General features: G+C 44.2%; 1 protein-coding gene across 1 annotated transcript in view; it reads right to left on the bottom strand.

Annotated features, from left to right (window-relative positions):
- BCAS3 (BCAS3 microtubule associated cell migration factor) overlaps nt 1–26,792 on the bottom strand; it is a gene marked incomplete at its 5' end in the record, with an annotated part of 619,175 nt that overhangs the window by 25,408 nt on the left and 566,975 nt on the right. The gene's annotated exons all lie outside the window — the stretch shown is intronic.

The following is a 26,792-nucleotide window of genomic DNA, read 5'->3' as shown; positions in this document are numbered from 1 at the left end:
GGTGATAGCATCTTTAAGCAAGAATCTTTCCTTAATCTGAAGCTGCTCCCCAATTCTAGAAAGTACGCGATGTTCTGCTGAATGCCAAGATTAGATTTTGCATGCAAGATCACTTCAAAGTCCAAATTTAAATTACTCTACTTTATTATACAGCAAGTCTTCTGTGAAAGCTTGTTTCATCCACTCTCCTTTGGAAGGAGATTATAGTCATGCTCTGTTGCTTTAAGCACATACCATTTCCCCAGCGATTAGGTAACCGAATCCACTGCATTTATTGGGCTTGGTTCCTGCCAGCGCTAGGAAGATGGGGAGAAATGCAAATGCCAATGTATCCCAAAGTTAAAAGTACATGAAACACGTACTCTTTATCAGGCCTTGCTTCTCCTCTTTGATCAGCCGTCAGAAACTATCTTCCCTAGGCAGTCAGGACTGGGCAGTGTCAGCACACACTCTCTGCCAATGACAGGTGGTAATAGAGAGGGTGCGAGCCCCAGCCCCGGCAGGCGGCCTTGCCTCTGATAATGGCCAAAGCACTGAGGTGATAACCGTTAGTAAACACTCCGACAGCCGCGACTCCATACATCAGCAAAGAGGACCAGATAATCCTGAACTCCCCTGACCAGACAAAGGCCCTTGGCCAGCCTGCTGGGATTTATACGTGGCAAGGGTCACTCCTGGCTCCTGAATTTCATCAGCCAAGCTTGGTTTTGATTTATCTCTTGACTAATTGTAGCGTAGATTCCTGGCACTGGGAGAAGGAGCAGCATCTACAAATGCACCTCGTCAATAAGAGGCCCACCCTAGGAGTGGGTTGCATGGGAAGAGCCTATCAGGTGGAACTCAGAGGATGGGGAGCTGTCCTATGCCACCTCTCTCTCCATCAAGGAGGATCAGGAGGTGGGTCTGGGGAGCCAGGCACTGGGCAGTGGGGGTGGGGTGCTCTGAGTGTCAGTCGATCCTCCTAGTTGGAACTGTGCTAGAGGTATGTACTGGCAGTGTCATACCCAGAGCCAACACCTAACCAACATTAAAAAAAAACAACGTTAGCAATGATTTAAAGGTGTCCAGGTCTCAAAGGACACACAGCTTTTGATACTACTGCCAACTCACTCAGTGATGTTAGGTAAGTCCCTCTATCTCCTTTTTTCCATCTTTTAAGTGGGACTAATAACTCCTTGCCCTGTTTCAAAGAAGTGCAGGGATTAAGAAAAGTTCCTGCCAAGAGTCTGTGCTTTCTTCTAGGGCTGCCCCAGTCTTATTTGATGAGATCAAGAGCTACAGCATCATTGTTTTGTTCTGAAGGGTCTGCCTGGGATGCCTATGCTTGGTGATTTCCAGAATAGGGAACTGTAATAAATGTGGGCGCTCCTCCCCCCTGTACACTTTAGAAGGCAGCCCCCACATGGGCAGAGAGGTTTCAGAGCCCGTGACAAGGACAGGGTGGTTGTCTCTAAAAGGGAGCACAATCAGTGTTTACACTACTATGTTTAGAGAACAGGGCAGGTAAGCTGGCAGCAGGGCTGGGAGGAATATCAGAAGTCAAATGAAAACAAATCTAGAAAAATTTTATAATAAGAATTTAGGTAAGAGGGTGGGTCCGGCGCATGGCAGATGGTAAAGGATAGAGGAGTATGTAATATTTGAAGGGACAAATCAACAGTACGTAACAGAAAAAGAATCAGGAGCTACTGTTATAGCAGAAAACAGAAATACACCTGGATTTAAATATAGGCTGTACGCATACTAGCTGTATGACTACAGGTGTGCGTCTTGCTTTCTGAGCCTCTAATTTCTCATCCATAAAAATGTAAAAGCAATTCAACCCTATAGGGCTTTTTGTGAGGATTGAATTTGATAACTGCAAAAGCTCCTGGCACATAGTAAGTGCATAGCGTATGTTAGTAACAATAAACGAACACAGTAAAACCTGTGAAAGTCGGAACCGGTGTAGGACGAAAAATTATCTGACAAGGAAAATTCAAACATTTTCCACTAGAACGAGTGATACAAAAGTGGTAAGAATGCACCTTGCCAAAGGTAGAAAACTTGCAAGACCTGGAAAAACAAGGCAGTTCCGCTGAGTTCCGGCTCTCACAGGTTTCACTGTAACTTTATACCACTTGAAGTATTCATTATAAATTTTGATCATCACAATGGTCCTGAGAGATAGTACAGACATACTATCCAATTTATGGAGGAGGAGCTGGAAGCTCAGAGAGGTTAAGTGACAGGTTCAGCCTTTAAGTGACAGACCTGAAACACAGCCTCCTAATTCTTAGCTTGGAGCTCATGCTATCAGCCAGACACTGCTTCCCTTAGCAGCAACCTGCAGTGGAGAACTGTTACATGTAGAAATCATCTCTATCTTTCCTAACTTGAGAACTCCTGTCACCTTCAACCAATGCCTTTAAAAATCTTTTCCACTTCCAAACAGCCCAAGTTCCTTGGAGTATCACTGTAATGCTGAGGAGTCTATTGGATGGCACACAGAAGAAAAAAAAAAAAAAAATCAGTGGAAGATCTATTCTCTATTGGCATGGGCACTGCTAGGAGGTTGTAGGTAGGAGGGGGCAGATACAAAAGGTGTGTAGCAAAGGAGCACTCAATCGTTTCTATTGTCCAGAGAAGCCACAGAGAGGATACAATTAGTGGTTCTGCTTATCCTAGCAGAAGGAGTCCCAGCAGAGGCATGCAATATCCCCCTCCTTGTCCTTCCCTACCACCCCTGCCAGCCCAGAAGAGGACAGCGAGAGAGCTCATGGAATCTCCCAGCCTCGGAGTAAGAGAAAGCTGCAGGTGTTCATGTGGCAGCAGGGGCTGGGCTAAGAGGCCAAGCCCTTGGAGGGTGAGGTCACCTCTGGGCTCTTAGGAAACTGCCTTTTTTCCTGCACATCTTGTCAGTGTTGACGGCACAGCTATCATTCATCTGGCCGGCACAGAGACACTCCATCAGATGGGCTGGCCCTTTGAGTCCCATTAAGGGGGAAAGGGTCAGTTTCAAGAGGGAGAAGATGCTCACTTGGTGCAGGCTGCTTGTAAAGCACAAAATGTACGTACTTAGCAACAAAGATCTTTTCACTGAGGCAATGCTCTGCTCTTTACAAAGCCTTCTCACGTTTATTATTTCAGTTAACTCACACATTCATCAAATATTGATTAGTGTCTGCTAGGACATGAGTCAAGCACTGTATGGAAGAATGGGGACAAAGAGTAAGCAAAAAGAAAATGAAAAAGAAAAGGAGCTCATGGGCCTTCACAAAACTCTAGAACTTATCACCATTTTACAGATTTACATTTTACCGTGGCTGAGACAGGTGAGGTAACTTAAGGTCACTGGTTCTAAGTAGAATAGTCTTCCTTCAGAGCTGCCTCCTACCCAGCAATTCTCTGAATACAACCACTTTTCAAGATTCAGTTCACGTCTCACCTGCTCAATGAAGGCTTCAGTGACTACCCAAGGTATAAAGGGCGCTCTTCCATAAACTCTGATTGTATAAAAGGTTCTTTTACCTTTTCGGGTGAAACTGAGGAAAGCTATGAACTTACACAAAAAAACATATGCTTGCATACATAAAATTTTGCAAACGATTTTGGGGTGTTCGCAGGTGCCTCTGATGCTCATCTTTAGATCCCAGGGCCTCAATCCACTTCTGCCTTATATTGCTTTCGTGATCTGTTTTCCAACTAGTTTAGAAGCTTCTGGAGGGCATGAATTCCCCCATAATACTAAACACAGGACTTGGTATACTGCACTTGCTCAAATGTGTTTGCTTGTTGACCCGTTAGGACCATATGAGATAATGGACACTCACTTCAGAGTCACTACCCTTTGAGTTGGGTACCAGAGTCTAAACATCTAGGGCTAGACTCAGGAGAAAGCGATGGAGGCAGGAAAAAAGGAGTTAAAATTAAATAGGAGAAAGGAAGAAAATGTTAAATGTGCAGAAAACAATGTCACAGTTTCACTCTACTGCCTTCTGTGACACCTATTTTGGAATGGAGATTCTGGAAAATGGAGAGGACAACACGATCTGCCTGGGATGGCCTAGAGAGCTGGCCTCATAAAGTTGAGAGAGAATCCTGCTTCTCAACTTGGCATCCTGAGTTACACTCTCCCCAGGGAAGAAATGGGTCAGGTTCTTGGGTTTCACAAACCCATTAAAGGCATGCTGTGACAGCTGGTAAGCTGGCAGCTTCTGGGGTGGGGAGGAGGGGGGATAGAGGAACATGTGCTTCACTTTTTGTACACCACTGTTAGGGGGCATGGAAGCCCAGGGGGTAGAGATGGAATGGGGTAAGAGGGATGTTCCTCTAAACTGATAGTGTCTAATCACACCCTTGCTATTATGAGACTGTGGCACAGCCTCCACTTTACATCAATTAGATTTAGAACTCTGCTAAAAGCCTGTTGATCAGATTTCTAGCCACTGGGGAGACCAGGTATCAAAAGCAAAACCTGCCATTAAACAATGCTTTTTAGGACGTAAGCTCTTCTGGGTGAGAGCTCATGATAATAATGATGTCCATGATAACTAAGAAATGATCCCAGGCATGATGAAGGCAACCACTAGAGAGCCTCCTAGCCTGCTCTCCAAACCAACTCACCAACCTAAGCTTTAGAATGGTGTGGTGGACAACTGGACTAAACCAAAGCAAACAAGTTTCTTGAATAAACCAAATGCTTCAAAGGCCAGAGTAGCAGGGGCAGGGGTTTGGGGACCATGGTTTCAGTGGACGTCTAGGTCAACTGGCATAATAAAATCTATTAAGAAAATATTCCAAGGACACAAGGTAATTATGAGCCCAAGAGACAGAAAGGGCCACACGAACCAGAGACTACATCATACTGAGACCAGAAGAAATAGATGGTGCCCGGCTACAACCGATAACTGCCCGGACAGGGAACACAACAGAGAACCCCTGAGGGAGAAGGAGAGCAGTTTGATGCAGACCCCAAATTCTCATAAAAAGACCAGACTTAATGGTCTGACTGAGACTAGAAGGACCCTAGTGGTCATGGCCCCCAGACCTTCTGTTGCCCCAGGACAGGAACCATTCCCGAAGCCAACTCTTCAGACATGGATTGGACTGGATGATGGGTTGGAAAAGGATGCTGGTGAGGAGTGAGCTTCTTGGATCAGGTGGACACTTGAGACTATGTTGGCATCTCCTGCCTGGAGGGGAGATGAGAGGGTAGAGGGGGTTAGAAGCTGGCAAAAGGGACACGAAAAGAGAGAGTGGAAGGAGAGAGGAGGCTATTTCATTAGGGGGAGAGTAATTGGGAGTACGTAGCAAGGTGTATGTATGTTTTTGTGTGAGAGACTGACTTGATTTCTAAACTTTCAATTAAAGCACAATAAAAATTATAAAAAAGAAAAAAAAAGAAATTCTGCATCCCACTTTGGTGAATGGTGTCTGGGGTCTTAAACGCTAGCAAACGGCCATCTAAGATGCATCAATTGGTCTCAACCCATCTGGAGCAAAGGAGAATGAAGAACACCAAAGACACAAGGTAATTATGAGCCCAAGAGACAGAAAGGGCCACGTAAATCACTGACTACATCAGCCTGAGACCAGAAGAACTAGATGGCGCCTGGCTATAACCGATGACTGCCCTGACAGAGAACACAACAGAGAATCCCTCATGGAGCAGGAGAACAGTGGGATGCAGACCTCAAATTCTCGTAAAAAGACCAGGCTTAATGGTCTAACTCAGGCTAGAAGGACCCCGGAGGTCATGGTCCCCAGACCTTCTGTTAGCCCAAGACTGGAACCATTCCCAAAGCCTACTCTTCAGACAGAGATTGGATTAGACGATAAGATAGAAAATGATGCTGGTAAGGAGTGAGCTTCTTGGCTCAAGTAGACACATGAGACTATGTGGGCAGCTCCTGTCTGGAGGGGAGATGAGAAGGCAGAGGGGGACAGGAGCTGGCTGAATGGACACTGGAATACAGGGTGGAAAGAAGGAGTGTGCTGTCTCACTACAGGGAGAGCGACTAGGAGTACATAGCAAGGTGTACATAAATTTTTGAATGAGAGTGACTTGATTTGTAAACTTTCACTTAAAGCACAATAAAAATAAATAATAATAATTTTAAAAAATGGTGTGGTGGGGTGGGGAGAACTCCTTTTTCTATGCTATAGGTTGGTTCATACAAGCACAGGCTGAGAACATTAGCTTCACTTGGTACTTGCATGTGGCCACAGGCATTTCACCAAATATATACCATGTCATAACAAACAGATTGGTTCACTGTGGGAGGGCAGGTAGGTTGCCAGGATATGAGGACCCTATCTGATTCTCTCAATCCTTTGGGGTGGTTTACAAGATAACCATAATCCTACATCCACAGACTTGGTACAGAGCAAAGGGCCCTAGACCCTACCAATCATTTATGACTTGGATATCTAATGCTTACCAAAATTTTGATAATCAGTGTAGCATGTTTACTCCATATTCACCCATTCGGCTATGGGGTTTCGGTTTGGGGGGTTAGGTCGTTTTTAAAGGATCCACTACTCCATTTAGGGGCTGATCTGAACAAAGAGAAAGGAAAGATACCAGCAAAGCAAAGAAACTTCTTAGCTAAGGTTGGAAACCTTGGGGATGAGGACCTCATCGTGTGCCAGGTGTGGCATGCACATCTGCTCTTACTAGTGAGAAGGGACTACTCACTGGTCAGAAGTCTATGACCAGTTTGCCATGCATGGCCAAAATATCAAATTGTCCTGAGCCAGGGAGAAGGAGTTCAATGATAACTGAGTCACTAGGAATTTCTTTGCAATTTAACATAGAGTACTAGTTTGAAAAATGGGCCCATTTTCACAACTCCAGTATACAATTACGATGCATACTTTAAAGGTTAGACTATAGGTTACAAATCAAGACATCTAGGCTATAACTGGGATTCTCCATTAACTTTTCTGGTGGCTTTGGGCAAGTCATTAATCCCCTCTGGGTCTTAATTTCCCTATTTACCAAAGGAGAATAAATGAGTGACTCCCTTTTAAGGTTTCACATTGGCACTAATAATTTCAATATAATTAATAATAATACACTGGCAGGGTAATGGCCACAATGTGAAATGATGCTTGAGTACAGAGTAAAGGCTACCAAATTTCATTTTCTATGAACCAGGTAACATACTCAAGCTGTCACACCACAATAGTCTTGCTTTTACCTAATTAAAGGCATGTGGCAAGCAGAAGACCTGCAGTTCAAGCGCCAGCTCTGTTACTTTCTCACTGTATGACTTTGGGAAAGTTATTTAACCTCTCAGGACCTTGGTTTCCTTACCTACTGTAGCGGGTTGAGTGGTGTTCCCTCACATCACAAAGATCTGTTCACCCAGAATCTCAGCTCATGACCTTATTTGGAAATAGGGTCTTCGTAGATGTACTTAAAGATCTTGAAACAAGATCATCCTGGATTTAGCTGGGCCCTAAATCCAACGACTGGGATCATTATAAAAGAAAGAAGAAGAAGATCAGAGACACAGAGGACAGAAGTTCATGTGAAGCAAAGGCAGATAATTGGAGTTAAACCGCCAAGGAACTCCGGGAGCCACCAGAAGCTAGAAAAGGCAAGGGAGAATTCTCTCCTGGGGCCTTAAGAGGAAGTGTGGGTCCTGCTGATACCTTGATTTTGGACTTCTGGCCTCCAGAACTGTGAGAATAAGCTTGTTGTTTTAAGCCACTAAGTTTGTAGTTATTTGTTATGCAGCCCTAGGAAGCTAATACACCTATAAAACAGAGAAATGAATATTTGCCCTCCAGGGCTGTTGTGAGCATTAGATCAGATAGTACGTGAAAGAGCGCTTTATAAAACCACACAGGGCCATTCAAACATAGAGGATTACCTTAGGGCTCTGTGAACAGCTCTTCTTAGGGGCAGCAGGAGTCTGTGAAAGGCTTTGAAAGTGAAAAGTGATTGAAGAAACCTCTGGGCCAGAACACCAGGATCCTGGGCTCCTCTATCATTAAGGCTAATTAGTTATTATGTCAGTTATATAGCAAGGGCCCTTCATGGGGAGTCAAAGCAAGTTAAGTGGGTATTCGTACCCCACTTTCCTGAGGATGCCTGCAGGGGGCACAGAAGGGCAGGGGAAGTATCCTTTTTTGCTCTGATAAAGGTTAGGCCTCTTACCTCCCCAAGATCTCCACCACATCTGAGTGTGCGGACAGCACATTTCAGCTCCCCGAATTCTTTAATAAATAAACAGACTCACACTCAACAAGGCTAAGGATGAAATGAGATAGACTGTTGTTGGTGAGACTACTACTGATAAAAAGTATCTGAAGGATAACTTAGAAAAATGTACTAAGAGTCCTTTAAAAACATGCCCAACTACTGACCTAGGGGCTCCACTTGCAGAAATCTAACCCAACTACGTAAATAATCTAAGAAGCCAATGAACCTTTCATGCACAAAGATGTTCACTGCCACTTTAACACAGCTTTATAATAGTGCATTTGTTAAGTAAATTTCATGCTAGCAGTAGAATATTAGGTAGTCATGAAAAAACAATGCTTATAATAGGGAAAATTTCTTAAGATAAATTAAAAAAGCAGAACAGAAAATTATATTGCATATCAGGGAAAAGTGTAAAAGAAGCATAGAAAAATAATTTAAATGATTCATGGCAAAAGTTAACTACAGTTGCTTCTGGGTAGTTGGGTTATGGGAAACTTTTCTTTTCAGTTACTTTATATTTTTACATATATTTCCTAATCGGTAAAAACAAAAACAAACAAAAAACCTAAGGGAAACAAAAGAAAAGGTTGGGAGAGGAAAAATATGCCCTACAACAGAAACACTCATGCTGGGACCTGAACACTTGTAAGGACCGTGAGAGGCGTGTGAGGGGAGGCCTGGCCTGCTGAGTTGTTTCTCCTGTCAAGCCCTGTGCTGGGCCCTGACTCAGCTGGGAGCAGGCAAGTCTGGATCTCCATAGCCCAAGTTTGACTCTTCTCCCAGTGGCCATGGTCTGCTGCACGCAATGTTGACTCATCCCTGTGTATATATAACATAGTTCTTTTAAATTCATATCGGGAATGTGCACCAATTTGCGTGCGAAAAATGGCAGAAACAATTCCACCTTTGTACAAATTTCATACCTCAGACCAGAAAGGGCTAAAAGGACAACTCTGGAAGGAGTCAAATTTTTAAATCAAGTCCCTTTACCTGTCACCTTGGCTCCCCCCGACCCCACCCTCTCCAACTATCTTTTGGATAAACAGGACACAGCTTCCTAGGAGACACCCTTTCATGATTGTCAAGGAATGTCTAAGCCCTTCACACATCATCATGAGGTCACTGAGCAGGGCCCCTGCAGTTTGCCTGTGAGCCTGAGATCAGTCATCACCGCAGGCCCCAATAAGGAGAATTTCAACTGGCTCCACACTCAGACCAGACTTGGAGGTGCCTTGGAGAACAAGCCCTTCCCAGTGAGACTGACACTGTCATTTCCCAGACTGGAATCCCAGAGGCCCTTTCCTCCTCTGCTTTAAGTCAGGGGAGAAGAGAAGAATCACTTTGCAGCTAGCATGCAATGAAAATATTTCCATCAGGATGCTCTGGCCTGCTTCTGGGGGTGGAGAGAAAATTTACACCAGCATATTCACAGACAGCTCTGTTACAGGACTCCTAGAACAAGGCTCAGAATACACTGCCAGACAAACTATCCCCGGAAAACTAACAACCCCTGGAGTGGAAAAACTTCATGGAACTGTATCTCTCAGACAGCAAGCACACAAACTGGGTTTCGTAGGACAGTCCTGATTCCAAATAATTAGCCCTGTGCTCAGATATCAGGAAAAGGAAGAGAACTAACATCTGAACGCCTATTTTGTGCCAGGCGTGGCTAGCCACTTACCTACACTACCTCATTTAAGTCATCCCAAAACTTCTGTGAGGTTGGTGCTATTGTCCTCATTTTTACAAATCAAGAAATTGAGGCAGACAGCACAACTTGTCCAAGGCAAGGTCACGGAAGCTCCACTGACACAGCCAACACCCTGAGGGAGTGAATTACTGGGATGAGGGCTGTGGGGACCATGGTCTCGGGGAACATCTAGCTCAACTGGCATAACATAGTTCATAAAGAAATTGTTCTATATTCTACTTTGGTTAGTAGCATCTGGGGTCTTAGGAGCTTATGAGTGGCCATCTAAGATACTCCACTGGTCTCACCCCATCTGGAGCAAGGAAGAATGAAGAAAACCAAAGACACAGGGGAAAGATTAGTTCAAAGGACTAACGGACCACAACTACCACAGCCTCCACCAGACTGAGTCCAGCACAACTAGATATTGCCCGGCTACCACCACTGACTGTTCTGACAGAGGTCACAATAGAAGGTCCCAGATAGGAATGTAGAACAAAATTCTAGCGCGCACGCACACACACACGCACACACGCGCACACACACACACACACACACACACCAGGCTTACTACTGGTCCGACAGGGGCTGGAGAAACCTCAAGACTACGGCCCCCTGGACACCCTTATAGCTCAGTACTGAAGTCACTCCTGTGGTTCACTCTTCAGCCGAAGACTAGACAGGCCCATAAAACAAGATGAGACTAAATGGACACACCACGCCAGGGGCAAGGACGAGAAGGCAGGAGGGGACAGGAAAGCTGGTAATGGGGAACCGAAGGTCGAGAAGGGGAGAGGGTGGACATGTTGTGGCAGTGGTAATCAATGTCACAAAACAATATGCATATAAATTGTTTAATGAGAAGCTAGTTTGCCCTGTAAACCTTCATCTAAAGTACAATTTAAAAAAAAAAAAAAAGAAATTGAGGCAGACGAAAATAAAATTTTTGCCCAAAATGACAGGGTACAGTTAGGACTCGAACCGAGGTTTGTTTATCCGGCTCCAAAGCCTGTACTTTCCCCACTAAGACCCCTGCTGAATTTTGATTTTGACAATATACCTGCAGTACCAGTAAGGGGTTTTTCAGCCCAGTCTTCCTAGTTTAGAATTTTAAATGGTTCTTGTAGCTGGGCAGCTGGGGCAGGGGGCACCAACTGAACTAAAACCCTGTGTTCCTCTTAGAAGAGTTTTCTGCGCTCCACAAATAAACCAAATGTGGGCTCTCAACTGAGGAGAACTTTGAAGTCTGAAACCTGGGGCCAAGAAGTCCTCTGTTTTATTAACCAAAGAAGATATTTCTAAAACCATCAGATTCATCAGGACTGGATTTCATAAGCGAAACCTGATATACACACAGACATGCGTGGCTTGTCCTTTTGGATTATATTTGACCTTTTACTCTCCTCTCTGAGGATCTGCATTTCCTCAGAGTGAGACCTCTCTGCTTCCCCAGCTGGCAGAAGTGTCTTGGAGGTCCAGCTTTGCAGACCTGGACCCCCATTGGTTTCAGGTAAGAATTTCAAAGGCAAAAGGGGGATGGGTGGGCAAATTGGCTCCCATTGCTATTTGCTTCTCTAAGCCCCATGGGCATGGCTGTGAGGCCCCACCTATTATTGGTTTTGTTATTTTGGTTATTTTGTTATTTTGCTATAGTTAGTTAGTCACCTAATTATCTGGGTTTGAAAACGGTGCCCCCAGTGTGGGTAACAGGCATTTCCATTTGGACTGTGTGGTCAGCCTTCCACCTCTCTCTGCCATCAAAATCTATCAGCTTTCACTCCAGAGGGCAAGCCTGTACTGGATTTTCAGGCACAGGTTTGTGGAATGATGCTTTTGGCCTGGCCTGCCATTCTGACATGGAGTCTGGTATAAAGCAGAATCCCTGCTTTCCAAGTCCTTATAGTGAAATCATTGCGCAAAAACTTGGTCTCAGGATCTAAGTGCAAGATTTAAGGAACAGTGCTGCTTTGGACAACAGAGTGAGCATTTCCTGGAGCTGGGTGGTTGAGGACAGTTTCTATCAGGCCTTGAGGCTTGGGGTGGGTGGAGGACATTCCACAATGGGATAATAATGGTTTGAGCAAAAACATGAAGGCATGGATGTTACTCACTTGGGGGCAGTGTGTAGAATCCACTGGAGCAGGAGTTCTTAATAATAATATCTTACAAATTTTTATATAATCAGTATATATTTTCACATAATTATTTCATTTTGATTGTGGGAGCACAACAACTTGTAACACAGGCAGGACAAACACTGTTTACTTTATAGATAAGGATACTGAGGCTCAGGGTGGTTAAGTGACTTCCCTCAGTTAACTTTCTTGCCTCACAGGATAGTTGTAGAGCCATCTGTGAAGGTCCTCAGTGAACAACTGAATATGCCGCAGAAATACTGCCATGGCCACCTGTGGTGGGGAAAACTGGAGAGGTGGGCTGTGATGGAATCGTGGCATGGACTGGGAACTTACCTTGCTGAAGACCTGACCAGAGCTTGCTCGGGTCCCTTGTCTTAATGGACTTCTCTGACTTTCAGCCTTATTTCCTGCTTTTGCAGTCTGTGGGGGGTGGGGGTGTGGGGAGGTGGGGCTTCATTTGGTATCACTTGAACTCATCACACAAGGTATGTTCAGGGCTTGTCCCACAGCTCAAGCTGTGGGGTGCCTGGGAACTGTCATTTCCTGCCTTGATATGTCAAAGTATTTGTTTGGCCTTGGCCAGTCACACTGACTCAGCAGCCCAGGCATGGAAAATGGGGAGGCTGTGGGGAAAAGTTCAGAAGCTGCAGGAACACATGGTGTGAGCAACAAGGCACAGCAATCTTAACAGTGACAATGATCCCTTACATTGTACACTGCTTTACCCTTTACAAGGTGCTTTCACAGGCATTTTCTCCCTTAGTCCCTACAACACCCCTAGGGAGGAAGAGAAGGTACACTATTACTACCGCCCCCTCCCCCTTTTCACAGCTGAGGAAATAAGTTCAGGGAAGTTAAGCAAGGGGCAGAGCTTAGATTTCAGAACCCAATCCTGTGATCTGCACCTTTGCTACTCCAGGTGTGGCCCGAGGACTAGCAGCATTGGCATCACCTGGCAGCTTGTTAGAAATGCACCAGACCTACTAAATCAGAATCTGCAGTTTAATAAGATCTCTGGGTTATTTGTATGCACATTAAGGAGCACTGCTTACACTGCAATCCTCTCAAGCGTTTTTCAGCTGTCGGTCCCTTAGAGCATATTATCTATCCACTCAAAAACACCTCTCTGGTGGGTGGTGCAAACGGTTAAGCGCTGGGCTGCTAATTGAAAGGTTGGGGTTTGAACCCACCCAGTGGCTCCGTGGGAGGAAGGCCTGGCAATCTTCTGTAAGAAAATCCTACCAGGCAGTACTTGTTACATGGGGTCGCTATGAGTTGGCATTGGCTTGGCAGCACCACACCCACACGCACGCACGCATGCACTTATTTAAAGACAAGGAAATTAAGACCCAGGGAGGGGATGGGACATGGCCAGTTAATGACAGAAGCAAGACCAGACAGAACCTTGGCCTTGAAAATCCATCGTGGTTCTATTACATCAGGGTGCTTTATCAAGCCGACATTCAACTGGTGTTTTCCCTTTCCTTTCCTTTTCCCTCCCCACTCCATGACTCCAAGCCTCAAACTGCCCTCAGCTGCCAGTCCCTTGCCCTCCCCCCTCCATTCCAGCTTTGTGTTAAGTGTTAACACAAGTTCCAGGGACTTGGGATAACACTCTATTAAAGCAAAGGAAAGAAGTTCATACCTCCTGCTAACAGTCTAGGAGCCAAGTGGGCCTGTGGGGAACACGGAAGGGCTTCCTGTGCACGGCTGCAGAGGGTCAGGCCACAGTCCTTCAAAGAAAGGTGCTGGCTCAGGTTTGTCTGCCCTTCACCCTCACAGATCTTTTTCTGTAGGAGAGGGCTGGGGAATCCTTGCCCCCCCATTACAGGAGACTGCTTCCAAAACCAACTAAACTCACTGCCATCAAGTCAATTCTGACTCACAGTGACTCTGTAGGACAGAATAGAACTGCTCTACTGGGTTTTCAAGGCTGTAAACCTTTATGGAAGTAGGCTGCCAAATCTTTCTCCTGTGGAGTGGCTGGTGGGTTCAAAGCTTGGACCTTTTGGTTAGCAGCTGAGTGCTTTAACCACTGTGCCACCAGGGTTCTTGGAGACTGCTTAAAAAAAAAAACCCAAACCCATTGCTGTCGAGTCGATTCAGCCTTATAAAATGCCCACTTCATTAGTAAGTGTGATAAGTGTGAAAAATGTCCAAATAACTGTTAATCTGGTTACGATTTCCCTTCAACTCATTGGTCTCATTTTGTGCCAAGTTTGGTGCCTGTGGGTAAAAGGATTCCTGAGGCCAGGATTCCCCCTCTTCCCCCATTTCTACTCCACTGAGGCCAATCAGGATGTTATTAACTTCCCTAGCTGAGAAGCAAGTTCAAAAGGGCCAGTAGAGACTCCTCTTACCCATTCCCTGTGTAAGAAATGCCAATTTCTCCCATGAGGAGGAAGCAACATATTTTGTTTCTGCAGCGCTGAGGCGAGGAGCAGGTTTATAGAGTCAGCCCAGAAGGAGCGTGTTTGTGCGTGTGCAGAAACCAGATTCATCCACAAGGGGAGGGGGAGCCTAGACGCCCAGGGGCCCCTAGGAGGGGCCTGGAGACCCCCCGTTACTGTGTCACACACACATGGACCTGTCATCTAACTGTGAGTTAGTGGGAACAGCTGAACGAAGGAATTAATTTCTCAGTGTGCTTCATTTGATTTTTAAAAATGCCTTTAGGGTTGAAATGCCACTAGAATAGTTTTCTCATATTCCTCAGATTGTAAAAAAATAAAATAAAAATGAAGCAGTGTTTTTTAATAGAAACACCTACTAAATAGCTCAATGAACTTGTAAATTGACCAAAATTCTTCTAGGTAAGTCACCAACACCCTTCTGGGCTTTTCTTGAAAATGAAGAGGCCTGGATATGGTTCTACAGTTCTGATGTGGGAGGTGGCACTCCTGCTCATCCCTCTCCTTCTACCTCCTCCGCTGGGGTCTATCCTCAAGGCCCAGCAGTAGTTGCTTCCATCCTTTGAATCTCTTCTCTTCATTTAAAACCAAACCAACTGCCATCGAGTCGATTCTGACTCGTAGCAACCCTACAGGACATTGTAGAACTGCCCTGTAGAGTTTCCAAGGAGCACCTGGTGGATTCAAACTGCTGAGCTTTTTGTCAGCCGCTATAGCACTTAACCACTACGCCACGACGGTTTGCTCTCTTCATTTAGCACCTTCTTGTATTTCTAAATAGTGTGAGATGGAGGATGGGGCAGATCCTTTGGACAGATGAGGTGGCTATAAGGTCTCTAAACTAATAAGCAGTGGCAGTGTCTCAGAGGCATGGTCCATTGCTGGAAACAGCGGGAAACTGAGTACTTGTTCTGGCTCTGTTGTGCAAGTCACTTAACCTCTTAGAACCTCAGCTTTCTCTACTGTAAAAAAGGAATGGTAATGCTAGTTGTCCTGCATAATTCTCAAAATTATGCTAAGATCCAAATAACAATGCTTGTGACAGAACCTTCAAAACTATAACATGTGATCTGTCTGTATATAAAGTACTGATTTTACTCTCAGACCAGAAGCTAGGTGGTCTTAGGCTTGGTGTTCTGACTTCACTCCAGATCCTTTGAGAGGTACGGATAATGATTGGCTTCTTGAAGATGGGGATGCCCAAATAACTCAGCACACTGTGCATTTCTAAACAGGGAATGTTAAACACCAACCATGTGTTCACTGTAGTTTCAATATTACACAAGATATTCAATTGCTGCCCTCCAGAATTAAATAGTGCTCACCTTTAAGTTATTCTGATGTCCCAAAGATATCTAAGAACCTAGAAAGCCCAGCACATAATAGGTGCCTAATAAATGCTTATTGAATGAATGAATAAAAGAACACACCTTCATTACATTTTGAACTGAAGCGTTCATAGAGAGGGTCTGAAAAGAAGCTTGTAAGGGCATTTCTCCACCACCCTCCTACCTCCAGGCAGCACTGTCCTTAACTATCTCAGGTTCTAAAATAACTCCAGAAGGGAGAGGTCCCTGTTCTCCTTAGAGACACATCTCTGCGTTTTCTACCTCAGTAGGTCCCTCATCCCTGCAATATTAAAATATGTATAGTTAATGTTTCTGGCTATCCTGGAAAGAGAATGTCCCAAAGCCAATTGTTTAGGGAAGGTCATTTATCTTGACTATTCATTAATAAGTGAAAATATTTGCATTTCTACAAGTATTTGAATTTCACAAATCTGCAATTTCACGTAAAAGGCACAGGTCCTCTGAGCCATTTCCTAATGACTAATACATACCTTTGGTAGACACAAAAGATCTTATTTACAAAATTACTCTGGAGAATAAATGTATTAGGCATACTTCATGAACTTCACTGCGAAGACACCAACCAGTGTCAGGTATTAAGCTTATAAACAAGTAGTACCAGCTCCTTCTATGGCAGTAACCTGAAAATTTCTTATTTGCCTCTTCCACATTTTTTAGTAGTCAGCTTTTTAACATGTGATTTTCTTTTTTAAAATGCTGGACTGCATTCAGGTCCTAATTCCATAAAATGGAACGGGCAATTGGACTGTCTATACCAGAGGGCAGTGAGGGTCTCCGTTCTAAATGCTTTCAGAGGAGTAGAGCAGGACCAATTACCTGTCTAAATGCAGGATTTCCACTGGATTTCTGAACACTCAGAAAGTTGCTCAGAAACTCTTAACTCCTTTAGGTCAGTGGGTTAGCATTTCTTTCCTTCCCCACACATTTGAGGGGTTCACGACACAGTCCCATCAATAACAGAGGCTCATAACTATGGGGATTCTCAAGAATCTTAGGTCGGAATCTCTATGTGGGGGTAAGAAGGTGGGACTGTGATCTGTGTAGTCTTCAGAGTGTCCCCAGGTTATTATGAAACGCACCCTGATCTGAATCATCATTCCCAGGCTCCCACAATGAGAAGCATCACCTGGGGTGATTTTTCAGGACCTTCTGGAATTCCAAATCAGCGGCTCTGGGATAAGGTCTGACTCTTACCAGGGAATTTTGGGAATCACTACTCTACGGCACCAAACCAAAAAACCAAACCCACTGCCATCGAGTCCATTCCGACTCACAGTGACCCTATAGTTCTATAGAGTAGAATTGCCCCATAGAGTTTTAGGGTAGCAGGTCCTCAAATCTAGCCTTAAGAATCACCACCCAAGATTGTAAAAGCACATGGCTGTCCTCCCGTGATCATGGCAATTTAAGTGTGGCCATGTGCTGCCCTGTGGGCAACCCAGATGCTGTAAAGGAAAGCTGACTTCATTGGGAAATTGTTGACTACTCCCATCCTTCCTTAGTTTCCTCCCTACCTCTGTGACCACAACCAAGTGTTGCTCAAGGCCTCGCTTTTGCTCCTTCTGCTCCTAAATTTTGGTGTTTTTAAGGGTGCCCTTTTCTCTTCTTTCTCTATATACACTTTTCCTGGGTCATCTCATTCACTCCCATAGTTAGAACTACCACCTACATGCTACTGACTTCCACAACTGTACCTCTAACTCTATTCTCAGCTGGGCTCCAAATTGATTTACGTAAGAACCAAACATCTTCATTTGGATGTTCCAAAAGCACCTCGAAAGCAACATGTCCAAAACAAACACATTACCTCTTCAAAACTTCCTCTTCCTTCTCTATTCCCTACCTAAGTGAACAACAACACTGTCTTCTCAGCTGCTCCAGCCGTTCCAGATCCCTCCCTTTCCTCACCCCCAAATGCAACTGATCAGTAAGTCTTGTGGATTCTACTTCCTAAACCCTCTTGAAGGCATGCCCCTGACTCTCCACAGCCACTAAGTTTAGACTCCATTAATTCTCACTGGGATTACTGGAACTATCTTTCAACTGGTCCTCCTGCCCCTTACTATGACTTCCTTTTAAGTGCCACCAGAGTGACATTTTCTATAACAAAAATTTGAACATTTTACTCCTCTGTCCTCAGGATGAAGTCAAACCTTCTTAGCGTGATTATCTACCATCTGGCCTCTGCCTAGCTTTCCAGATCTCTATACATTATGCTCTACCTTGCACCTTGTCCCCTACGCTTCTGCATCTGCTGCTCCCTCGGCCTGGGATATTCTTCTTCCCCATTCTTGAAGACTTAGGTCAGCTGGGGAATCCTACTACTCCCTTTCTGGGTCTGACTTATGAAGTCTTCCAACAGATGCTCACAACATCCTGGGCTTACCTTCAACATAGTACTACAGTGTAATCAATTCAACAACAGATACTTATTTGGTATCTATTACGGTCCAGCCACTATGTTGGGTGCTTGGAATTCCTGATAAAGGAGACAGACTACAAACAAAAGCAGCAAAGTATCTTGTGGTCTATCTTTCCCACTAGACTATTAATTCCTTAAGAGCATCATCTGCTTTTTTTGTTTTTGTTTTTAAATCTCTATGTCTTCAAAGTGTAGCATAGTGCCTCAGTGACTGAAGCCTATAGCAAAGGAAAAAAGGTTGTTTAACCTGGACTAGAGAATAAGGGAGCTGTGACTCCAGTACTCAAAGTTTTAAAAAATGATCTTATGAAAAAAGGAAAAGGTCATTCTTTGTGGCCCCAAGGGGCCAAACAGGACACAAAGGGAAGAGACAGGGACTGGCATATGTATATATGTATTTTTTAATTGTGCTTTAAGTGAAAGTTTACAAATCAAGTCAGTCTCTCATACAAAAATTTATATACACTTTGCTATGTACTCCTTGTTACTCTCCCCCTAATGGGACAGAACACTCCTCCTCTCTACCCTGTATTCCCTGTGTCCATTCAGCCAGCTTCTGTCCCCCTCTGCCTCCTCATCTCCCCTCCAGACAGGAGCTGCCTACATAGTCTCATGTGTCTACTTGAGCCAAGAAGCTCACTCCTCACCAGTATCATTTTCTGTCTTATAGTCTAGTCCAATCCCTGTCTGAAGAGTTGGCTTTGGGAATGGTTCCAGTCTTGGGCTAACAGAAGGTCTGGGGACCATGACCTCCGGGGTCCTTCTAGTCTGAGTCAGACCATTAAGTCTGGTCTTTTTTACGAGAATTTGAGGTCTGCATCCCACTGTTCTCCTGCTCCATGAGGGATTCTCTTTTGTGTTCTCTGTCAGGGCGGTCACTGGTTGTAGCTAGGCACTAGCCAGTTCTTTTGGTCTCCGGCTGATCTAATCTCTGATTTATGTAGCCCTTTCTGAAGGACTGGCATATTTAAGATCAACATGAGACTCTTAAACAATTAGGGTACCAAGAGGACAAGGTGTCTGCTGCAGTAGACTCAAGACTCAACCCAAGAATGACCTCTTCCACCAAACCTTCCTTGAGTCCCCTTGGGCCAGAAATCAATCAATCCCTCTGCTGCATCCCCTCAGAACCTGCATACCCTCTGACCTGAATACAAGGTGTGTACTGGATTGTGATGAAACAATTTGCTTTCACGTCTGCTCTTCAACTTAGCACTGTGAGCATTTTATTTTTCTATCTGCAGAGGCTATCAGACAGTACAGAAATAGTTAAAGACTCAGGCTTTAGGTTTCTTGTTCTATCATTTAATAGTTGCAAAACCTTGGGAAAATTACTTACTTCTCTTGGCTCAATTTATACATCTATAAAAATGGGAATAATAAAAAATATTAAGACTTAAATGAATGTGTTCGGCACAGAGCCTGCCATATAGTAAATGCTTAAATCAATCAATCCCGTTGATCCTCACAATGACCCTATGAAGTTTTCTATTTCACAGAAACTGTAGTATTTGTAGTATAGATAGACTTTGCATTAAGCCATAGAGCTAGACCCAGAGGCCAGGTCTTTAGATATCTCATATAGTATTCCTTTCAGGCATTTAGAAAAAAATTTGCTTCCTGATTTTTCAATCATGCTAAAGTGATCTGACAATAAAAGGAAGCACTTTCTTCTCCAAGGGAATGCAAATGTTCTTTGTGAATTACATCACCTCTCCCAAAGGAATTATCTTACCAATCAGGAAAGAATTTCAGAGCTTACAAAATCTGTCTAGAACAGTCCTACTCATCCTCATCACAGGACTCTATAGACCTTCTAAGTCAATCCTCTGCTTTCAAAGAGGAATGTGGCGCCTATACCACTGTCATCTTCTCAACAACAACTTCTGCTAAATGTTAGGAAAGTGTGACATTCAGGTGCATAATCAAACCAACACCCTTACTGTTGTAATTCACTGACCTCCACACACCAGTGACTTTCACCTTCACTCCAACAACCCACTCACCTGGAACCTGTCATTGTCTGAAATCAGCGCTTCTAGTATTTTAAGCTCAGAAGTCCCACATTTTGATCATGAAACTTGGTATTTGTCTAACTCCTTCACTTCCTTATTCTTACTAATTATGCTCTTCAACCTAATTGAGCCTGCCAGCCCCTTGAGCATTCTCTATTATCCCAATCAACTGCCTTCCTCCTGGTGACACTTCTTCACTTCTCAGCTTGGTGTTCAAGGCTCATCAGTCCAATAATACTCTCACTAACCCCCAGCCACTCCTCCTCCTGGTCTATCTGCTACTCCTGCTTTGCCAGATCCATCCAGAATGATCCAACCATCTAATTCCTCTGCTCCTGCTCCTGGGCTGCTGAGCTGTGCTAGAGAAAATCACATAATTTGTGTCAACTGGCATCATGACAAATTTATCAGCCAAGCCCTCTCTGATCCTCAACCTTTTTTGGCATTTGTTCCTGGTCAGTTCCCTCCTGTATTTCCCCTTCTTTTCAAGCTCCCTAAACCTGTCACAATTCTCTCCCTCATCCTTAGCAGATGACCTGCCAACTAACTGCCTTTGAGATTTCCTTTGAGTTCTTTCTTTTAAAGATTCAAAAGTCCATGCATCTTAAAAGCGACCCAGTGTAGGAGTGACAAGCACAAAACACAGCCCCTAAAGAATCACCCAGCCAGCCAGTCAGGCATAGCAGAAGTGGAGTCTCTTCTGATAAGAGAAAGCAGGAGTAGGAGTGTCGGCTGGGAACAAGAGAACAGCTCTTCCCACCTTTAGTTTCCCACTGAATACATTCTAGAGAGTTTTCGATTTTGCCCTTGTCACTTCTATTCTTCATCAGATAGCTGGTGCTCTGTGAGGCCAAATGGCATCCTAATGTGGAAGAGAAACATGATTATGGCAGGCAAGCCCCTGACCCAGGTGGTGGTTCATAATTACCCCGTGCTTCCTCTAGATGATAAAGGACAAAGCAGCTATTTCACCTGTGAGATTTGTATATCAGAAATAGTTATTTCCATATAAATGGGAATATAGTCATCCCATAATCAGAAAATATCCAGAAAATACAAAGAGGGGCTAGAGTGACATCTTAACTCCTTGTGATGGTTTCCAAGTTCCTTGATGACCTGGCCCCTGCCCACTACTCTGGTCTCATTTCTGTCCACTTGCTCCCTTGCAATAAGCCACAATGAGCCTCTTTCAGTTCCTCCAATGTACTATGCTTCCTTTCACCTCTGAGCCCTTGCACACAAAGTTCTTGCGGCCTGAGATATTCTTTCTCTGCATCTCTGCCCTGTTCATCCCTTGAAAGAACTTCTTCTGGGAAGCCTTCCCTGGCCCATCACCAGATTGATCAGGTGTCCCTGCTAAGTGCTCCCATAGCAGAGCACCCTGAACCTATCCTATTACAGAGCTGAATACACTTTGCTGTTATTGCTGGTTTGTCTGTTTTTCCTCTTCTAGAATATAAGCCCACAAGGGCAGAGATATCATCTATCTTGTTCTCTATGGCATCCTCAAAACTTAGGATCCATCTTTAATGTGTCTATCCTGGTCTCAGAGAATTAAGGATTTTAGATGTCAACAGCACAGTAATACCAGTGCACAGGGGAAGAAAGTCCCAGTGAAGATGAAGCTTAGCCTAAGAGGTAATCAATATCAAGAAGACCTAGAGATGAATACTGCAGGCTTTACGATGCAATGGCTCCAACCTTCAGCACAGGGTCTTGGATAAAGAGGCTCATGTGTAAGACAAAGGAAAAGCAACTAGTAAGAGGTATGGCCCTTTCAGGCCCAGGGGACTTAATCTCAAGGGATGATTTAGGCAGGTGAATTTAAGTTCCTCAAAAAAAAAAAAAAAAGAATTTTTTTTTTTTTTTTTAAGCAAAGAGAGTTTACATGTTTCAGTTTATAAAGGAGGCCTCTCTCAGACTCATCTACAGTTCTCTCCTGAATTGACTGGCGCTTTGGTGCTGGTGTGGCCTACATCCTCAGCCTGCTCCCCAGGTTCCTGGCCCTGGTCTACTGCTCTCTGATCTTATTACTGTCTCTTGCCTGTCTTAGCCCACTGAGGACCTTTCTTGCCGACCAGATTTCATCTAACCAACTACACGCAAACCTGTATCCAGTCAGGCCACCAGTCCTGTTGGGAGGACCCGACTCCATCACTCTAGGGACTAAACAAAGCACTGGACTTTCTGGAAGGAAGAGGAAGTTATATGTGTAAGTGGGCGAGGGAGGAGAGGAGCCCAAACAGAGAAGGTGTAGAGTTGAACTTAATAAAGAACACTGACACAGATTTGATTCTCTCTGTACAGACAAAATACCCAACTGGTACTGTGTTTACAGGAATTAAGCTACTTTTGATATAGACTGAGGATAATTACAAGTTCCTGGAGAATAACATTGAGATGGGAATCTGTCAGAAGAGACATCTGCTCACACTCAGACCTGGTAGAGGAATGGTAGTGGGATAGGTTAGTTATCTTGCTATTTAGCTGTTTGGCACAAACCTCTGCATACATTCCCTCAACTAGTACTTCTCAACTAGGGGTATGTATTAGAATCAACTAGAGAGTTTTTCAAATATGTTGAGGTACAAATCCCATCCCAGACCTTAACCCAAATTTCTTGGGCACAAGATTAGAGTCTGAGCATCTGTGTCTTTCAAAAGCTCCCCAGGTGACCCTGAAGCACTCCTTGTTACTATAAACCATGACTATAAACCGTGACAAGATCTCTGCTGTTGTCTAGGTCACTGTGTCTGCCTGAGACTATTAGCACTTAGAAAGCAGGGCACAGACCTGTGCAATTCTCTCTATTCAGAGGCCACTCTCGTGGCATATTCAACTGGGCGCTCAATAGAAGGGCTTGTTCTGCTGGTCCAGATGGCATTTTTAGAAACATCACCATTCCCACCCTGTGGGGCAACAGCCTTGGCCAATATGCTTATGAAGGACCATGGCAGAGAGAGATGATGGAGGCATTTGGTGCCAATCCTCCAGGAACTGACCCTCCTCAGTGGCCCAGCAGGTTGGGAAATGAGGATGAGGTAGCTAAGAAGAGGTTACTTTCTAGAGTATACAGGGATAGTCCCATTTTCCTTCAAAAGAAAGTAGCTTCATCCAGTGCATGGATAGAAACCCAAACCCCTTCACTGCATTTTTTTTTTTAGTGTATCGTTCATTTCGGTATACCCAGCACTGTAATAGGGAATCAAACACACGTTTGCTAAGTGAATGAACAATTGGGAAGCTCTGAAAAACACTTGTCCTTCTTCATGCTTGGGCCCTCTCTGCCTATGTGAATGACTTCCCAGTGAGGAAGGATGGATGGCGTAACTTGGCAGTTGGGAGATTCCTAGACTTCCATACTTCCCCATTCACTGTGCCTGAGAATCAAGAAGGAAACAACATTATTGAGAAACAAGTCCTGAATCACCACACTAAGTTCTTGATTTTTTCGCAGCCAATTGCCTGTCTACATCTCATATCACTTTTCTGTCAATCTTTGCCTTAAAACTAAAATGTGATATTATTCCCATTGAAGAATTGTTATCCAAATCATCCCTGAGAGGGAATGCTTGCTTGTGTCCCATTACTGGCTCCCAAGTTTAAGATATTTTGAGTATCACAGAGAATGGCCATTAACCTCTAGCTGGATCTGAGAATGCCAAGAATAGGCCAAATGATCACCAGTTTCCTGGACCCATCTGGGTGCTGAATCTCATCCTCTGGAGGCAGCATGAGAACAACAGTTGCAACTTTGAATCAAGTGTATTTTTGTTGGGTCTATGTGAAGACTGCTAGCCTCCTAAAGAAAGGCAGTGTGATGTGGAAAGAGCATTGGACTTGGAGTCAGAAGACCTGGATCCATCAGCAATGAGCTGAGTACCGCTGCATGAACACTTCACCTCTGTAAGCTTCAGTATCCTCATGTGTAAGATGGGGATAATAATATCTGCCCTCTTTACTTGACTGCATTGTTGAAGGAATCAAATAAAATAGAAAGTGTACATAAACGCTCTTTCTCTGTAAATTCAAAAGTATGTATTTTGAGAAACACTACGCTCTGAGGACACTGCCTCCCTAGCAGTCCTCTCCTGTGCTAGCTGATTTCTTTCCCACATCCCTTATACTCGGGGTGGAGGTAATGTCCTTCCGCTATTCACAGATGTAGACTTTCCTTCTCTGTTCCGTAAAACTGCCAGCTTTGGTTTTCATATTATGAGATGATGCCACCCACTACTGCTCATTGTTATTGTCCAGTACCTTCCTCCCCCAGTCACACCTCTTATTTTAGCTCCTGGTTCATTGTCACTTTCTTCAATACTAACCCTGTCATAATTTACACAGATGATCCTTCCAAAAGCCTCCTCACTTCCACTGCTCTTTTCCTCTACCTCTGCCACTCATTGCTTCAGCCATTCCTTTGACATAATTAACGATAATTGCAAACACTTTCACCACCTAAATTTCAAATATCCCACTCTAACCATGACCTCTTGTCTTTCTGGTTTTCTCCCTCTAGTTCCCCAATTCCAACAATCCTTTTGCCCCACTGCGGCTCTAAAGTTTATTGATCCTACCCACTTTTCAAGAAGCCCTGGTGGTACAACGTTAAAGTGCTTAGCTGCTAACTGAAAGGCTGGCACTTAGAACTCATTCAGGGGTTCTGTGGGAGAAAGACCTGGTGATCTGCTTCTGTAAAGATTACAGCCAAGAAAACCCTATGGGGCAGTTCTACTATGTCTCATGGGGTTGCTATGAGTCAGAATTGACTTGACGGCACTTAACAACAACGGTACCCACTTTTCGTCATCCCTTATCCCTCTCATGTCCTCTCTTCCCACTATATTCAATTGTAATAATCAGTCCCTTCCACACACCCTCAACTTCTGCACTCCTCTTTTCCTTTGCTACACTTGCATACTGAAGCCACAACCTTGTTAAATCCAACTCTCTGTCTACTCCTGGTATCTATGCAATTATTTATAGCTGGGGGAAAATAAAAAAAGGACCCCATACTAACTGATTTTACTTTAAATTTATGATCGCTAACTTCAAATGGACCTTAATGCTGCCCTCTAATCATGTTTCCTATTCACTCACTCTCCTAAATGATTATTTCATATTTTCTCCTTTTTCCTCAAACTTGCAACATTCTCGCTTTCAGCTGAGGACTTAAATGACTACTTCACCAAGAAAACCAAAGCCATCAAAAGGGAACTTAAAATCCTACCACCACATCTGCCCACCCACCTGCATCTGAGTACATCTATTCTACCTTCCCTCCTGTTATTATGGTTGCACTGCTTTTGCTCCAACCCTATGCTTAATCTCTCCACCTATGTACTAGATCCCATCCCCTCTTGTCGTCAGTAATTATACTAGTGTTTCTCCCATTAAAAAAAGAAAAAACCTTTTGACCCCAACTCCTCCTCTAGCTACCATTTTCTATCTTTCAACTCACTCCAATCAGGTTTTTGCCCTCACCACTCTACTGAAATTCCTTTTCCAAAGTTACCAATGACCTCCACAATGCTAAGTCCCACGGCCACTTCTCAGTTACCACACTATCTGATACTAGCAGGTCAAGCCTGCATTTGACAGAATTGATTCTCTCTTCACTTTTCTTCCAGGACACAACACTCACCTGGTTTTCTTCCCATCTTTCTGGCTGCTACTTCTCAGCCTCTTTTGAAGACTATTTTCCTCAGCTTCTCAGCCTCTAAATGTTGAGATCCCTGTGTTTACAGCAAAGCTATGGTGTGGTCAAGAAAGGATTTGAAAGCCAAGGGAAGTCTTAGTTTGAGCTACTTTGGCCCCCCATCCTCCTTGTCTTCCCATTGTATCCTTATTCACTGAGTCTGAAGTGAGCCAATGCCTGGAGAGGTTCTCACTCACCAACCAAAACACTGGCTTTTCAGATGTGACCAGAGGATGAAGGAGGTGGACCTGGAGGTGAGATGATTAAAAAAGATCAAGGGCAGGGGGTAACTACCACCATCAGTATCAATATTTAGGCTGAGAGCTATGGAACATGATTGCCAACCATAAGCTTTTGCATCCTCCACTAAACAAACTTCCCAGGAGGTCACATGTTGCCTCTTGAACTGGCAGATTGAATAATAGCATCCAAAAAAAATGAGAAAATCAGATGGGCTTTTGCAACCTTTTTTTTCCCCTTTGGCTGACTGAGAAATGGGATATGGAGAGGGACGTGACTGCCACGAAGGAGATAAACAAGGGTTCGTTTTGTTATTTTTTCCTTTTTGTTTTTGGTAAGGGCACCAGATAGGCTTCCCATTTGAGAACTGATAATGATTTGCCTTGGGACACTGAAAAAAAAAAAAAAAAAAAAACTTTCCACAGTGTCACAGGGGAAAATGTATTTTTCCTGGGAAATGGAAAAGGCATTACTCAGGGTGAGGAGAAAAGGAGCTACTCCCACACAAGCCTGGATTGTCAGAGGCAATACTGACTGGCTGCCTCCTACCTCTAGGATGGGCCTTCTCCTTCCAGGCTGAGTTTAGCCTGACTCAAAGCTCCAAAAGCCCC

Source organism: Elephas maximus, chromosome 19 (assembly GCF_024166365.1).
Source record: "Elephas maximus indicus isolate mEleMax1 chromosome 19, mEleMax1 primary haplotype, whole genome shotgun sequence".
NCBI classification, from domain to species: Eukaryota; Metazoa; Chordata; class Mammalia; order Proboscidea; family Elephantidae; genus Elephas; species Elephas maximus.
Note: the sequence above shows the minus strand (reverse complement) of the source record. Positions and strands in the feature narration are given on the sequence as shown.